This window comes from Rattus norvegicus, chromosome 3 (genome assembly GCF_021556685.1).
Source record: "Rattus norvegicus strain SHRSP/BbbUtx chromosome 3, alternate assembly SHRSP_T2T, whole genome shotgun sequence".
Classification (NCBI taxonomy): Eukaryota; Metazoa; Chordata; class Mammalia; order Rodentia; family Muridae; genus Rattus; species Rattus norvegicus.
This window is the reverse complement of record NC_141536.1, coordinates 165,473,713-165,489,259: the sequence shown is the minus strand read 5'-3', so window position 1 is coordinate 165,489,259 and position 15,547 is coordinate 165,473,713.

The following is a 15,547-nucleotide window of genomic DNA, read 5'->3' as shown; positions in this document are numbered from 1 at the left end:
TATATCTTGAGGGCAGGGATGGTGATTACCCCAGAAGATCGTTTTTCTTGTTGATTTTTTTCTTCTTTTTCTTTTTTTTTTTTTTTTTTTTTTTTCGGAGCTGGGGACCGAACCCAGGGCCTTGCTTTTGCTAGGCAAGCGCTCTACCATTGAGCTAAATCCCCAACCCTGATTATTTTATTTATTTACATTTCAAATGTTATTCCATTCACAGTTTTCCCTACACAAGACACCTATCACCCTTCTCCCCTGCTCCCTCTGTTAGGGTGTCCCCAAACCCAACCAACCACTTCTGCATCAGTGGACTAATGTTCCCCTATCCTGGGTCATAAAGCCTCCACAGGACCAAGGGTACATTCTAGCTGAAATCATGGGGATCCCCTGTATATTCTTTTGTTACTGGTTTAGTTTCTGGATTGTTTGAGTGGTCTATTTATTTGATATTTTTGTTCTTCCTATGAGGTTGTAAACCACTGCACATCCTTAAGTCCTTGCCCTGACTTCCATATTAGTGTCCCTGTGTCCAGTCAAAGTTTCACTATGACTATCCACGTTGACATTAGCCTGACTCCTGAAGAGCCTCTCAGAGGGCATCTATACCGGGCTCCTTTCAATAAGCACTTTTGGCATCCGCAACAGTCTCTGAATTCGGGGTCAGCAAATGGGATGGATTCCAAGGTGGGCAGTCTTTTGACGGTTTTTCCTTCTGTTTCTGCTCCACTGTTTGTCCCTGTATTTCCTTTTGACATGAGGAATTCTGGATTACTATTTTGAGGTGGGATGATACCGCCATCCCTCAACTGGGGGCCATGCCTAGCAACTAGATATGGTGTCTACAGGATCTATTTCCACTTCTATGGTCATTTTGGCTAATATCCTCCCTGTTATATCCTAGGAAACTATTAGTTCCTTGGCATCTGGGACTTTCTGGTGACAATGCCTAGTTCTCCCAACCCTACTTCTATATACCTACCTTCAAATTCATGAGACTCTAACTTCTCCCTCATTTTCTCCCAAATCTGAACTGGCCCAAATTTTTCCTACCAACTCCCAGATCCCTCTCACTCTACTTCCCAGAAAATATTGTCTTCTACCTACTGAGTAAGACTGAAGCATCCACACTTTGGTGTGATCTTCCTTCTTGGATTTGGTATAGTCTGAGAGTTGTATTGCTGTTATTCTGAGCATCTTGTTGGCAGATATGCATTTATCAGTGATTATATGCCGTGTGAGTTCGTATGTGACTGGGTTACCTCTCTCAGGATAATATCTTCTACTTCCATCCATTTGGCTAAGAATTTCAGGAAGTCGGGGTTGGGGATTTGGCTCAGTGGTAGAGCGCTTGCCTAGGAAGCGCAAGGTCCTGGGTTCGATCCCCAGCCCCGAAAAAAAAAAGAAAAAAAAAAGAATTTCAGGAAGTCATTGTTTTTAATAGCTGAGTAGTACTCCATTTATAAATGTACCACAATTGAGTATTCATTCATCTGTTGAGGGACATCTGGGTTCTTTCCTGTTTCTGGCTATTATAAATAGGACTTCTATGAAGACAGTGGAGCAATGTCTTTGTTATATGTTGGAGCAGTTTTGGTTATGTGGTATAGCTGATTCTTCAGGTAGTACTATTTTCACTTTTCTGAGGAACCTCCAGAATGATTTCCAGCTTGTAATCCTACCATTGTCCAGGAGTGTTTCTCTTTCTCCACATCCTTGCCAGTATCTCTTGCTACCTCAGATTTTGACCTCATGCAATTTTACTATTTTGAGATATTGGATATGTTATAATTTACATTTCAAATGTTATCCCCTTTCCCTGTTTCCTGCCTCATACCACCTATCCAATCCCCCTGTCTCTTCTTCTGTGAGGGAGTTTCCCCTCCCAACCACCTACCTCTTCCCGTCTCCCCGCCATGACATTCCACTATACTGAAGAGTTCAGCCTTGGCAGGACCAAGGGCTTTTCCTCCTATTTGTTGTACAACAAAGCCATCCTCTGTTACTTATGCAACTGGAGACATGAGTCTGTCAATTTGTACACTTTGGATGTTGCTTTAGTTACTGGGAGCTCTGGTTTGTTGGTATTGTTATTCTTATGGGGTGGCAAACCCTTTCAGCTCCTTCATTCTGTTCTCTAGCTCTTTTTCTGCCATTCAATATTCCTCTGTTGAAAATTGCTTAGCTCTGCAACCCATTTAGTAGGGTTATTTATTCTATGGAAACTAACTCCTTGAGTTCTTTTACATATTGAATATTAGTCCTCTATCCGATGTATGATTGCCAAAGATCATTTTCCAATCTGTTGGCTGGTCTTTGGTCTAAATTACAATGTAGTTTGCATTACAAATAAAATTTACACAAAACATTTCCACAAATCCAGTCCTACAAATGATAATATATGGAAAACTTGAACATGTGTAGGTAGACTCTGTCCTTGACAAAGCAAGGAATTAATCTTCTTTCAACTAACAAAAAAGAAGATAGTCACACATATAAAATTCGACCTCTATCAACCAAAATAATAGGAAACAGCTATAATTGCTCCCTAATAACTCAACATCAATGGACTCAATTCCCCAATGAAAACACAAAGACTAAGAGACTGGATACATAAACAGGACCCAGGATTTTGCTGCATACAGGGAACACAACTCAGTGATAATGACACATACTTCCTCAGAATGAAAGTCTGGGAAAACTTTTGAGACCAAGTAAATGGTACCAAGAAATAAGACAGAGTAGCCATTCGAATATTGAATAATTTAGACTTTCAAACATAAATTATCAAAAAAGATAAGGAAGGACAGTTCATACTTATCAAAGAAAAAATCCTCCAAGATAAACTCTCAATTCTGAATATCTATGCTCCATATGCATGGACACCCACATTCATAAGAAATTTTACTAAAACTTCAACACATATTGTAACTCACATAATAATAGTGGGGGGCTTCAACACCCAACTCTCATCAATGGACAGATCAAAGAAACAGAAAATAAACAGAGATAAAATGTAACTAGCAGAAGTTATGATCTAAGTTGATTTAACAGATATCTAAAAAACATTTAATCCTAAAACAAAAGAATATATCTTCTTCTCAGAACTTTACGTTACCTTCTCCAAAATTGGCCATATGTTTGCTTAAAAAACAGTCCTCGACAGATACAAGAAGATTGACATAGTCCCATGTATTCTATCTTTGCACCAGGGACTAGGTCTTCAATTACAACAAAAACTATAGAAAGCCAACATATACAGGGAAATTGAACAAAGCTCTACTCAATGTTAGTTTTGTTGTGGTTTGCCCTGGAGTTACCTGTATTTTGATGCTAATTCCACTGCTACTAGCATGGCTGCCTAGTCACTTACTGAGGACTCATGTGACTTGACCAGAACATTTTCCCCTTTTAATTTGTAAAATAGAGGTGAGGGCAGGTACAAGATAGGAGGAGGCCTGTCATTGGATGAGAAGGAGGGATGGGCTGCAGAAGAGTTTGAAGGAAGAGGAGGAGACAGGAACGGAAGGGAGAGAGAGAGAGTAGCCTGTAGACAACATGGAAGGAATGTTCTTAAGGGATGGATGTGTACTGGGCTTTGTGTCTTTAGGTGTGCAATTATATCTTAGCAATTGGGTCATAAGGTTACTGTGTTGTGTGTTCTTTCATGTAGTGATTTAAGTGTAAGGAAGTGTGCAATGGCTGGAAACACTGGGCAACTGTGGATTTGGGATGTTTCTGGCATAGAAACCTGACTTGGGAACTAGATGGGTAGAGAGATTGCTGCCAGGCTCAGAGAGAGACCTTCAGCAGTGTGATATGGGATGGAGCAAAGCAGGTTAGAGGCATTGTTGATTGAGATTAATATATTTGCCAAATATCATGGGGCACTGCAGTGCTGGATCTAGAGGGAGTGAAAGAAAACCATTTTATATTTTACAATTTAACAACAACATAATTTGGTTAAGGAAGAAAGAAAAAAATAAATAAAAGACTTTAAGAATTTAATGCAAATGAAGGCACAACATACCCAAACTTATGGGACACAATGAAAGCAGTTGTAAGAAGAGAATTCAAAGTTCTGAATTCCTCCAAAAACAAACTGGAGAGAGTATACAGCAGCAGTTTGACAGCACACCTGCAAGCTCTAGAACAAAAAGTAGTGAATACACCCAAGAGGACTAGACAGCAGGACATACTGAAACTCAGTGCTGAAATCAACCAAAGAGAAACAAACAGTCAATCAAAGAAAGAAAGAAACAAACAAACAAACAAAAACTCTATGTAGAATCAACAAAACCAGAACCTAGTTCTTTGAGAAAATCAACAAGGTAGAAAAATCCTTAGCCAGACTTAGCACAGAACACAGTGACAGTATCCAAATTATTAAAATCAGTAATGAAAATTGAGACAAAACAACAGAAACAGAAAATATTAAAAAAAATTATCAGATTCTACTCCAAACACCTATACTGAACAAAACTGGAACATCGGGAAAAAGGGGACAAATTTCTATACAGATATCAAGGAGCAAAGTTAAATCAGTGTCAGATTAAGCCATTTAAACAGTTCCATAACACCTAAAGAAATACAAACAGTCATTAAAAGTCTCCCAACCAAAAAAAAAAAAAAAAAAAACAGAACCAGATGGGTTTAGTGCAGAATTCTTCTTCATAGAAGGCCTTATACCATTACTCTACAAACTATTCCACAACATAAAAATAGAAAAAACCTTACCTAATTACTTTTTTTTTGTTTTGTTTTTTTTTGTTGTTTTTTTTTTTATTAACTTGAGTATTTCTTATATACATTTCAAGTGTTATTCCCTTTCCCGGTTTCCGGGCAAACATCCCCCTCCCCCCTCCCCTTCCTTATGGGTGTTCCCCTCCCAACCCTCCCCCCATTGCCGCCCTCCCCCCATAGTCTACTTCACTGGGGGTTCAGACTTAGCAGGACCCAGGGCTTCCCCTTCCATTGGTGCTCTTACTAGGATATTCATTGCTACCTATGGGGTCGGAGTCCAGGGTCAGTCCATGTATAGTCTTTAGGTAGTGGCTTTGTCCCTGGAAGCTCTGGTTGCTTGACATTGTTGTACTTTTGGGGTCTCGAGCTCCTTCAAGCTCTTCCAGTTCTTTCTCTGATTCCTTCAACGGGGGACTTATTCTCACTTCAGTGGTTTGCTGCTGGCATTCGCCTCTGTATTTGCTGTATTCTGGCTGTGTCTCTCAGGAGCGATCTACATCCGGCTCCTGTCGGTCTGCACTTCTTTGCTTCATCCATCTCCTCTAATTGGGTGACTGTATATGTATGGGCCACATGTGGGGCAGGCCCTGAATGGGTGTTCCTTCAGTCTCTGTTTTAATCTTTGCCTCTCCCTTCCCTGCCAAGGGTATTCTTTTTCCTCATTTAAAGAAGGAGTGAAGCATTCACATTTTGATCATCCGTCTTGAGTTTCGTTTGTTCTAGGGATCTAGGGTAATTCAAGCATTTGGGCTAAAAGCCACTTATCAATGAGTGCATACCATGTATGTCTTACTGTGATTGGGTTAGCTCACTCAGGATGATATTTTCCAGTTCCAACCATTTGCCTACGAATTTCATAAACTTGTTGTTTTTGATAGCTGAGTAATATTCCATTGTGTAGATGTACCACATTTTCTGTATCCATTCCTCTGTTGAAGGGCATCTGGGTTCTTTCCAGTTTCTGGCTATTACAAATAAGGCTGCGATGAACATAGTGGAGCACGTGTCTCTTTTATATGTTGAGGCATCTTTTGGGTATATGCCCAAGAGAGGTATAGCTGGATCCTCCGGCAGTTCAATGTCCAATTTTCTGAGGAACCTCCAGACTGATTTCCAGAATGGTTTTACTAGTCTGCAATCCCACCAACAATGGAGGAGTGTTCCTCTTTCTCCACATCCTCGCCAGCATCTGCTGTCACCTGAGTCTTTGATCTTAGCCATTCTCACTGGTGTGAGGTGAAATCTCAGGGTTGTTTTGATTTGCATTTCCCTTATGACTAAAGATGTTGAACATTTCTTTAGGTGTTTCTCAGCCATTCGGCATTCCTCAGCTGTGAATTCTTTGTTTAGCTCTGAACCCCATTTTTTAATAGGGTTATTTGTTTCCCTGCGGTCTAACTTCTTGAGTTCTTTGTATATTTTGGATATAAGGCCTCTATCTGTTGTAGGATTGGTAAAGATCTTTTCCCAATCTGTTGGTTGCCGTTTTGTCCTAACCACCATGTCCTTTGCCTTACAGAAGCTTTGCAGTTTTATGAGATCCCATTTGTCGATTCTTGATCTTAGAGCATAAGCCATTGGTGTTTTGTTCAGGAAATTTTTTCCAGTGCCCATGTGTTCCAGATGCTTCCCTAGTTTTTCTTCTATTAGTTTGAGTGTGTCTGGTTTGATGTGGAGGTCCTTGATCCACTTGGACTTAAGCTTTGTACAGGGTGATAAGCATGGATCGATTTGCATTCTTCTACATGTTGCCCTCCAGTTGAACCAGCACCATTTGCTGAAAATGCTATCTTTTTTCCATTGGATGGTTTTGGCTCCTTTGTCAAAAATCAAGTGACCATAGGTGTGTGGGTTCATTTCTGGGTCTTCAATTCTATTCCATTGGTCTATCTGTCTGTCTCTGTACCAATACCATGCAGTTTTTATCACTATTGCTCTGTAATACTGCTTGAGTTCAGGGATAGTGATTCCGCCTGAAGTCCTTTTATTGTTGAGGATAGCTTTAGCTATCCTGGGTTTTTTGTTATTCCAGATGAATTTGCAAATTGGTCTGTCTAACTCTTTGAAGAAATGGATTGGTATTTTGATGGGGATTGCATTGAATCTGTAGATTGCTTTTGGTAAAATGGCCATTTTTACTATATTAATCCTGCCAATCCATGAGCATGGGAGATCTTTCCATCTTCTGATGTCTTCTTCAATTTCTTTCCTCAGTGTCTTGAAGTTCTTATTGTACAGATCTTTTACTTGCTTGGTTAAAGTCACACCGAGGTACTTTATATTATTTGGGTCTATTATGAAGGGTGTCGTTTCCCTAATTTCTTTCTCGGCTTGTTTCTCTTTTGTATAGAGGAAGGCAACTGATTTATTTGAGTTAATTTTATACCCAGCCACTTTGCTGAAGTTGTTTATCAGCTTTAGTAGTTCTCTGGTGGAACTTTTGGGATCACTTAAATATACTATCATGTCATCTGCAAATAGTGATATTTTGACTTCTTCTTTTCCGATCTGTATCCCCTTGATCTCCTTTTGTTGTCTGATTGCTCTGGCTAGAACTTCAAGAACTATATTGAATAAGTTGGGAGAGAGTGGGCAGCCTTGTCTAGTCCCTGATTTTAGTGGGATTGCTTCAAGTTTCTCTCCATTTAGCTTAATGTTAGCAACTGGTTTGCTGTATATGGCTTTTACTATGTTTAGGTATGGGCCTTGAATTCCTATTCTTTCCAGGACTTTTATCATGAAGGGGTGTTGAATTTTGTCAAATGCTTTCTCAGCATCTAATGAAATGATCATGTGGTTCTGTTCTTTCAGTTTGTTTATATGATGGATCACGTTGATGGTTTTCCGTATATTAAACCATCCCTGCATGCCTGGGATGAAGCCTACTTGATCATGGTGGATGATTGTTTTGATGTGCTCTTGAATTCGGTTTGCCAGAATTTTATTGAGTATTTTTGCGTCGATATTCATAAGGGAAATTGGTCTGAAGTTCTCTTTCTTTGTTGTGTCTTTGTGTGGTTTAGGTATAAGAGTAATTGTGGCTTCGTAGAAGGAATTCGGTAGTGCTCCATCTGTTTCAATTTTGTGGAATAGTTTGGATAATATTGGTATGAGGTCTTCTATGAAGGTTTGATAGAATTCTGCACTAAACCCGTCTGGACCTGGGCTCTTTTTGGTTGGGAGACCTTTAATGACTGCTTCTATTTCCTTAGGAGTTATGGGGTTGTTTAACTGGTTTATCTGTTCTTGATTTAACTTCGATACCTGGTATCTGTCTAGGAAATTGTCCATTTCCTGAAGATTTTCAAGTTTTGTTGAATATAGGTTTTTATAGTAAGATCTGATGATTTTTTGAATTTCCTCTGACTCTGTAGTTATGTCTCCCTTTTCATTTCTGATTTTGTTAATTTGGACGCACTCTCTGTGTCCTCTCGTTAGTCTGGCTAAGGGTTTATCTATCTTGTTGATTTTCTCAAAGAACCAACTTTTGGTTCTGTTGATTCTTTCTATGGTCCTTTTTGTTTCTACTTGGTTGATTTCAGCTCTGAGTTTGATTATTTCCTGCCTTCTACTCCTCCTGGGTGTATTTGCTTCTTTTTGTTCTAGAGCTTTTAGGTGTGCTGTCAAGCTGCTGACATATGCTCTTTCCTGTTTCTTTCTGCAGGCACTCAGAGCTATGAGTTTTCCTCTTAGCACAGCTTTCATTGTGTCCCATAAGTTTGGGTATGTTGTATCTTCATTTTCATTAAATTCTAAAAAGTTTTTAATTTCTTTCTTTATTTCTTCCTTGACCAGGTTATCATTGAGTAGAACATTGTTCAATTTCCACGTATATGTGGGCATTCTTCCCTTATTGTTATTGAAGACCAGTTTTAGGCCGTGGTGGTCCGATAGCACGCATGGGATTATTTCTATCTTTCTGTACCTGTTGAGGCCTGTTTTTTGACCAATTATATGGTCAATTTTGGAGAAAGTACCATGAGGAGCTGAGAAGAAGGTATATCCTTTTGCTTTAGGATAGAATGTTCTATAAATATCCGTTAAGTCCATTTGGCTCATGACTTCTCTTAGTCTGTCGACATCACTGTTTAATTTCTGTTTCCATGATCTGTCCATTGATGAGAGTGGGGTGTTGAAATCTCCCACTATTATTGTGTGATGTGCAATGTATGTTTTGAGCTTCAGTAAGGTTTCTTTTACGTATGTAGGTGCCCTTGTATTTGGGGCATAGATATTTAGGATTGAGAGTTCATCTTGGTGGATTTTTCCTTTGATGAATATGAAGTGTCCTTCCTTATCTTTTTTGATGACTTTTAGTTGGAAATTGATTTTATTTGATATTAGAATGGCTACTCCAGCTTGCTTCTTCTGCCCATTTGCTTGGAAAGTTGTTTTCCAGCCTTTCACTCTGAGGTAGTGTCTGTCTTTGTCTCTGAGGTGTGTTTCCTGTAGGCAGCAGAATGCAGGGTCCTCGTTGTGTATCCAGTTTGTTAATCTATGTCTTTTTATTGGGGAGTTGAGGCCATTGATATTGAGAGATATTAAGGAATAGTGATTATTGCTTCCTGTTATATTCATATTTGGATGTGAGGTTATGTTTGTGTGCTTTCATTCTCTTTGTTTTGTTGCCAAGACGATTAGTTTCTTGCTTCTTCTAGGGTATAGCTTGCCTCCTTATGTTGGGCTTTACCATTTATTATCCTTTGTAGTGCTGGATTTGTAGAAAGATATTGTGTAAATTTGGTTTTGTCATGGAATATCTTGGTTTCTCCATCAATGTTAATTGAGAGTTTTGCTGGATACAGTAACCTGGGCTGGCATTTGTGTTCTCTTAGGGTCTGTATGACGTCAGTCCAGGATCTTCTGGCCTTCATAGTTTCTGGCGATATGTCTGGTGTGATTCTGATAGGTCTGCCTTTGTATGTTACTTGACCTTTTTCCCTTACTGCTTTTAATATTCTTTCTTTATTTTGTGCGTTTGGTGTTTTGACAATTATGTGACGGGAGGTGTTTCTTTTCTGGTCCAATCTATTTGGAGTTCTGTAGGCTTCTTGTATGTCTATGGGTATCTCTTTTTTTAGGTTAGGGAAGTTTTCTTCTATGATTTTGTTGAAGATATTTACTGGTCCTTTGAGCTGGGAGTCTTCACTCTCTTCTATACCTATTATCCTTAGGTTTGATCTTCTCATTGAGTCCTGGATTTCCTGTATGTTTTGGACCAGTAGCTTTTTCTGCTTTACATTATCTTTGACAGTTGAGTCAATGATTTCTATGGAATCTTCTGCTCCTGAGATTCTCTCTTCCATCTCTTGTATTCTGTTGGTGAAGCTTGTATCTACAGCTCCTTGTCTCTTCTTTTGGTTTTCTGTATCCAGGGTTGTTTCCATGTGTTCTTTCTTGATTGCTTCTATTTCCATTTTTAATTCCTTCAACTGTTTGATTGTGTTTTCCTGGAATTCTTTCAGGGATTTTTGTGTCTCCTCTCTATGGGCTTCTACTTGTTTATTTATGTTTTCCTGGAATTCTTTCAGGGATTTTTGTGTCTCCTCTCTATGGGCTTCTACTTTTTTATTTATGTTTTCCTGGAATTCTTTCAGGGATTTTTGCGATTCTTTCAGGCATTTTTGCGATTCCTCTCTGTAGGCTTCTACTTGTTCTCTAAGGGAGTTCTTCATGTCTTTCTTGAAGTCCTCCAGCATCATGATCAAATATGATTTTGAAACTAGATCTTGCTTTTCTGGTGTGTTTGGATATTCCATGTTTGTTTTGATGGGAGAATTGGGCTCCGATGGTGCCATGTAGTCTTGGTTTCTGTTGCTTGGGTTCCTGCGCTTGCCTCTCGCCATCAGATTATCTCTAGTGTTACTTTGTTCTGCTATTTCTGACAGTGGCTAGACTGTCTTATAAGCCTGTGTGTCAGGAGTGCTGTAGATCTGTTTTCCTCTCTTTCAGTCAGTTATGGGGACAGAGTGTTCTGCTTTCGGGCGTGTAGTTTTTCCTCTCTACAGGTCTTCAGCTGTTCCTGTGGGCCTGTGTCTTGAGTTCACCAGGCAGCTTTCTTGCAGCAGAAAAGTTGGTCTTACCTGTGGTCCCGGGGCTCAAGTTCGCTCGTGGGGTGCTGCCCACGGGCTCTCTGCAGCGGCAGCAACCAGGAAGACCTGTGCCGCCCCTTCCGGGAGCTTCAGTGCACCAGGGTTCCAGATGGTCTTTGGCTTTTTCCTCTGTCGTCCGAGATGTGTGTGCAGAGAGGAGTCTCTTCTGGTTTCCCAGGCTTGTCTGCCTCTCTGAAGGTTCAGCTCTCCCTCCCACGGGATTTGGGTGCAGAGAACTGTTTATCCGGTCTCTTTCCTTCAGATTCTGGTGGTGTCTCAGGCAGGGGTCCTGCTGCTCCTGGGCCCTCCCCCACGGGAGCCCAGAGGCCTTATACAGTTTCCTCTTGGGCCAGGGATGTGGGCAGGGGTGAGCAGTGTTGGTGGTCTCTTCCGCTCTGCAGCCTCAGGAGTGCCCACCTGACCAGGCGGTTGTGTCTCTCTCTCACAGGGTCTGGGGGCAGAGAGCTGCTGCGGGCCGGGGTTCGCGGGTGTGGGACTTCCCGTAAACACAGAACGTGCCCGGTCCTAGAGGAATTCTGCTTCCCTGTGTCCCAAGCTCACCAGGCAGCTTTCTTGCAGCAGAACAGTTGGTCTTACCTGTGGTCCCGGGGCTCAAGTTCGCTCGTGGGGTGCTGCCCACGGGCTCTCTGCAGCGGCAGCAACCAGGAAGACCTGTGCTGCCCCTTCCGGGAGCTTCAGTGCACCAGGGTTCCAGATGGTCTTTGGCTTTTTCCTCTGTCGTCCGAGATGTGTGTGCAGAGAGCAGTCTCTTCTGGTTTCCCAGGCTTGTCTGACCTAATTACTTTTATGAAGCCACAATTATGCTTAAACTTAAAGCACCGATCAAAGAAGAGAACTCCAGATCAATTTCCCATAAGAATACCTATTACAAAATACTCAATAAATTTCTACCAATCCAAATTCCAGAACACATCAAAATAATCACCCATCCCGATCAAGTAGGCTTCATCATAGGAATGAAGGGATGTTAAATTATATGTAACTCCACAAATCTAATCCACTGTATAAAGAAACTCATAGAAAAAACCCACGTTCATCTTATTGTATATTGTGATGGTTTTCATATGTTTGCCCAAGGGATTTGCACTATTAAAAGGGATGGCCTTGTTTGAGGTTGTGTGTCACTGTGTCATGGCCTTGGAGACCCTCCTCCTACCTACTCCTAGGATGATGAGTCTGTTCCAGGCTTCCTTTGGGTGAAGATGTAGAACTCAACTCCTCCGGCACCATGCCTGCCTGGATGCTGCCATGCTCCCTCCTTGATGATGATGAATTAAACCTCTGTACCTGTAAGCCTGCCCCAATTAAACCTTGTCCTTCAAAATCATGCAGTGGCAATTGTGTCTGTTCACAGAAATAAAACCATAAGTGAGAGAGAAATTGGTACCAGGGCCTGGGGTATTTCTGTTATAGGCCTGTTCATTCTTTTGTTTGAAAGAATGTGGACTTTGGGACTTTGGATTTGGAAAGCAGTGGAATGCTGTAATGGGACTTTATGTGTGATCTTATTAGGAATGGGGAAATATTTGTTACTGAGAGTGATTTGAATTGTCCAGGCTTGGCCCAAGAGGGTTCAGAGGAGAAGGATTTCAGTATGTGCTGTATAGACTGCTTATGTGGCATTTTGTTGTAGAATGTAGCTACTTTATACCTTGTCTGAAGAGTCTGCCTGAGGCTAAGGTAAAATGACTCAGATTAATTGCATTGACAAAAGAAGTGTGAGAAATACCCATCATAGACTTTGTTTTCTGGTTAATACTCATGTAGATCATTTTAATGAAATAAGAGAAGTAGAGACAAAAAGTACAAAATATGATTCGAGTGTTAAAGTGAAACTTGGCAGTAAAACGGAGCTGGATCCTATGCTCAAGCATATTAAAATGAATTAAGGAAATAATGACCTTGTGGCAAGATCCCACCCAACTAAATAACTCCAGCCAACTTAGAACAAACTTTTAATCCCAGGAGACAGGATTACATGTCTCTGCAAATGAAAACTTGGTATTCTGTGGAAAACCCCTTCCAAACCTCATTCACTTTAAATTTCATTTTTAAAAAAAATCCTTCAAATAGAAACAAAATGTTTAAATTTATCTCTAAAGCTCATTAGTATTGTTAAAATAAAATACAGTAAGAACAGCAACTTTTGAAAAAAGCATAATGTGAGATCACAGTTCCTGGCTATATCCCATTATTGTAGAATTTCAAAGGGTCAAGAGCTTGAGACAAGAGTTCACAGCTGTCCACAGTCAAGAGCAGAAATTGCTTAGTTCATGTGGGCTAATGAACAGTTCACTTTCTGAATTCTTCGACAACCAGGGTTCGTGCCTAGGAAATGGAAGCACTCACTGTGGTGAGTGTATTCACCTCAAGAAACATAATTATGACAGTATCCCACTGATATAGTCAAATGCTAACCTGATTCAAATGATTTCTGCTCGAGACTTTCCTTCCTGTGTTTCCAGATTGTGCCAAGTTTAGAATAAGAAGGATCCATCAAATCCTTTTCATTTCTACGGTAGATGAGCTAGACTAAGAAAGCAAGTGTTCTGGGATTTGGTCAAACTGGAGCACTTGTTCATGGTTGGGGGATTGTGAGAGGATACCACCCTATAAAAAATGGTATGGTAACTGCCTTAGAGCAAGCAACAAAATAATTAGAGTGGGGAAGCTCTTGATTCCATTTACAGAAGAACTGAACACCAGGTGTCATATAGGTTTCAACACCAATCTTCATCACACCTATATTCTCAAGACATGGAAGTACAAACAGCCAGACTTCATTAGTGAGATGAAGAAGTAAGGAATGTGCATGCTTTATACAGATAACAAAGTATCTGTCAACACATCTGCCATAATGCGAATTAACATTGAAGTCTCCCAATGGTGTTTCTCTTGTTGTGATAAAATACCATAACAAAGGGAACACAGAAAACCTCATTGAGGACTTACAGTTTCATAGCAAGCACAGTAAGATTTTACAGCCATTGTTGCTAGACATTTGTTTTTATTGTGAGCCCCAAGATTGTGAATTGGAAAATCCTGTTCCTTGATGTGCTATGGCTCAGCTCTAGGACATAACTTTAATTCTGAGAGGTTTCTATAAACAGGATTAAATGAACTTGACCATAAATCAAAATTAAAAGCAAGGTGATAGTTGAGAGAGAATGAACACAAGACGTGGAAAGGAAGGAAATGAGTAGAGGAGTATTTAAGATAGCTTGGAGAAAGAGAAAGGGCCCTTTAATTCTGGGTAGTCAGTTGAGGAGTAAGGTCAGTTGGGTACTTTCTCTGCCTTCTGATCTATAAGACTTTCACCACAACATTGGCCTAATGAGTCTTCACTGGTAAAATTGAATGTTCGGGATATCACTGAAAAGAAAAGAATGAACCACCATGACATGGAAAGTGGCAATCAGCTGGTGTCATGGGGTTGCCACAGTAGGTAAGACATCACATCCTGAATCTTGATCCACAAGGATGAGGCAGACACAAGACACTCAGAATTGGTTGGGCTTTACAAATGTCAAGGTCTGCCTGCCCACCCCACCCCCAGATACCCCCCAGGAAGCACAAGTCCTCAATAAGTTAATACCACCTAATATTTCCCAAATTGTCCCACCATCCAGGGACAGAATATTCAAACATATGAGTGTATAGTCAGTGTTCTCTTTCAAAGCAACAGGAGGTCCTTAGGCAAAATGAAATGAGCCACTCTCACAATGACCAACAAACACTTAACCTTATATAAGTGATCCTTAGAGCTATCAAACATACAGAGTTAGAATTTACTGAGAGCCAATATGTGGGTGAGAAAGGTGAAAATTAATGTTTGAGTAGGCAGAGAGTACAAATTTGGAAGATCAAAGATACTCTGTATATGTTCTTTGAAATTTATACATCATTTCCTTAACATGCTGAATTAGATACCTGAATGTAGAAACATGGTAGATCATAGATCCTGTGTACTTTACTGTAAGTAAAAGGGAAAACGAGCAAGGGAAATAAGGGGGGGAGCAGGAAGACAAGCAGGAGAAGAATGAAATGAGGAAGAAGAGGAGGAAGAAGAGGAGGAAGAAGAGGAGGAGGACAAGTAGGTGGAGAGGAATGGCAAACATGTGGGACACCAAGTCAGCTGGGTCACAGAAGTTAGGTTAGTGAACACTAGGAGGCAAACCTAAATTTGCTCCATCTGGTAAAAGGACTGGCCTCTAAATCACTAGAAGCACCATGCTGAGTGAGGGGCCCAAACCTTGCTCCACAGAGAGAGAGAGCACAGATGCCAAGAGGGTACAAGAGCTTGTGATGAATCCCTGGGCCTTTCTGTCTGAGACAGTTCACACAGCTTCATAAATTCTACCTCTTGTGCAGAATGCTCTGTTGTCAATAGTTATGCCACTGAGTCAGGCTGTAAATAGCTCAGATGATAAAGAACTTACCTTGTGTTGTTTTGCACATGCTAGGCCAAGTGGGTTAAATTGTTGGAAGGTGTGTACCATTGGAGCAGGTACATCACTATGGGTGTGGTCATTTCGACCCCCATCCTAGCTGCCTGGAAGCCAGTATTCTGCTAGCAGCCTTCAGATAATGATGTAGAACTTTGAGCTACTCCTGTACTATGCCTACCAGGAATGCTGCCATGTTCCTTTCTTAATGATAGTGGGCTGAAACTCTGAACCTGCAAGCTAACCTCAACTCAA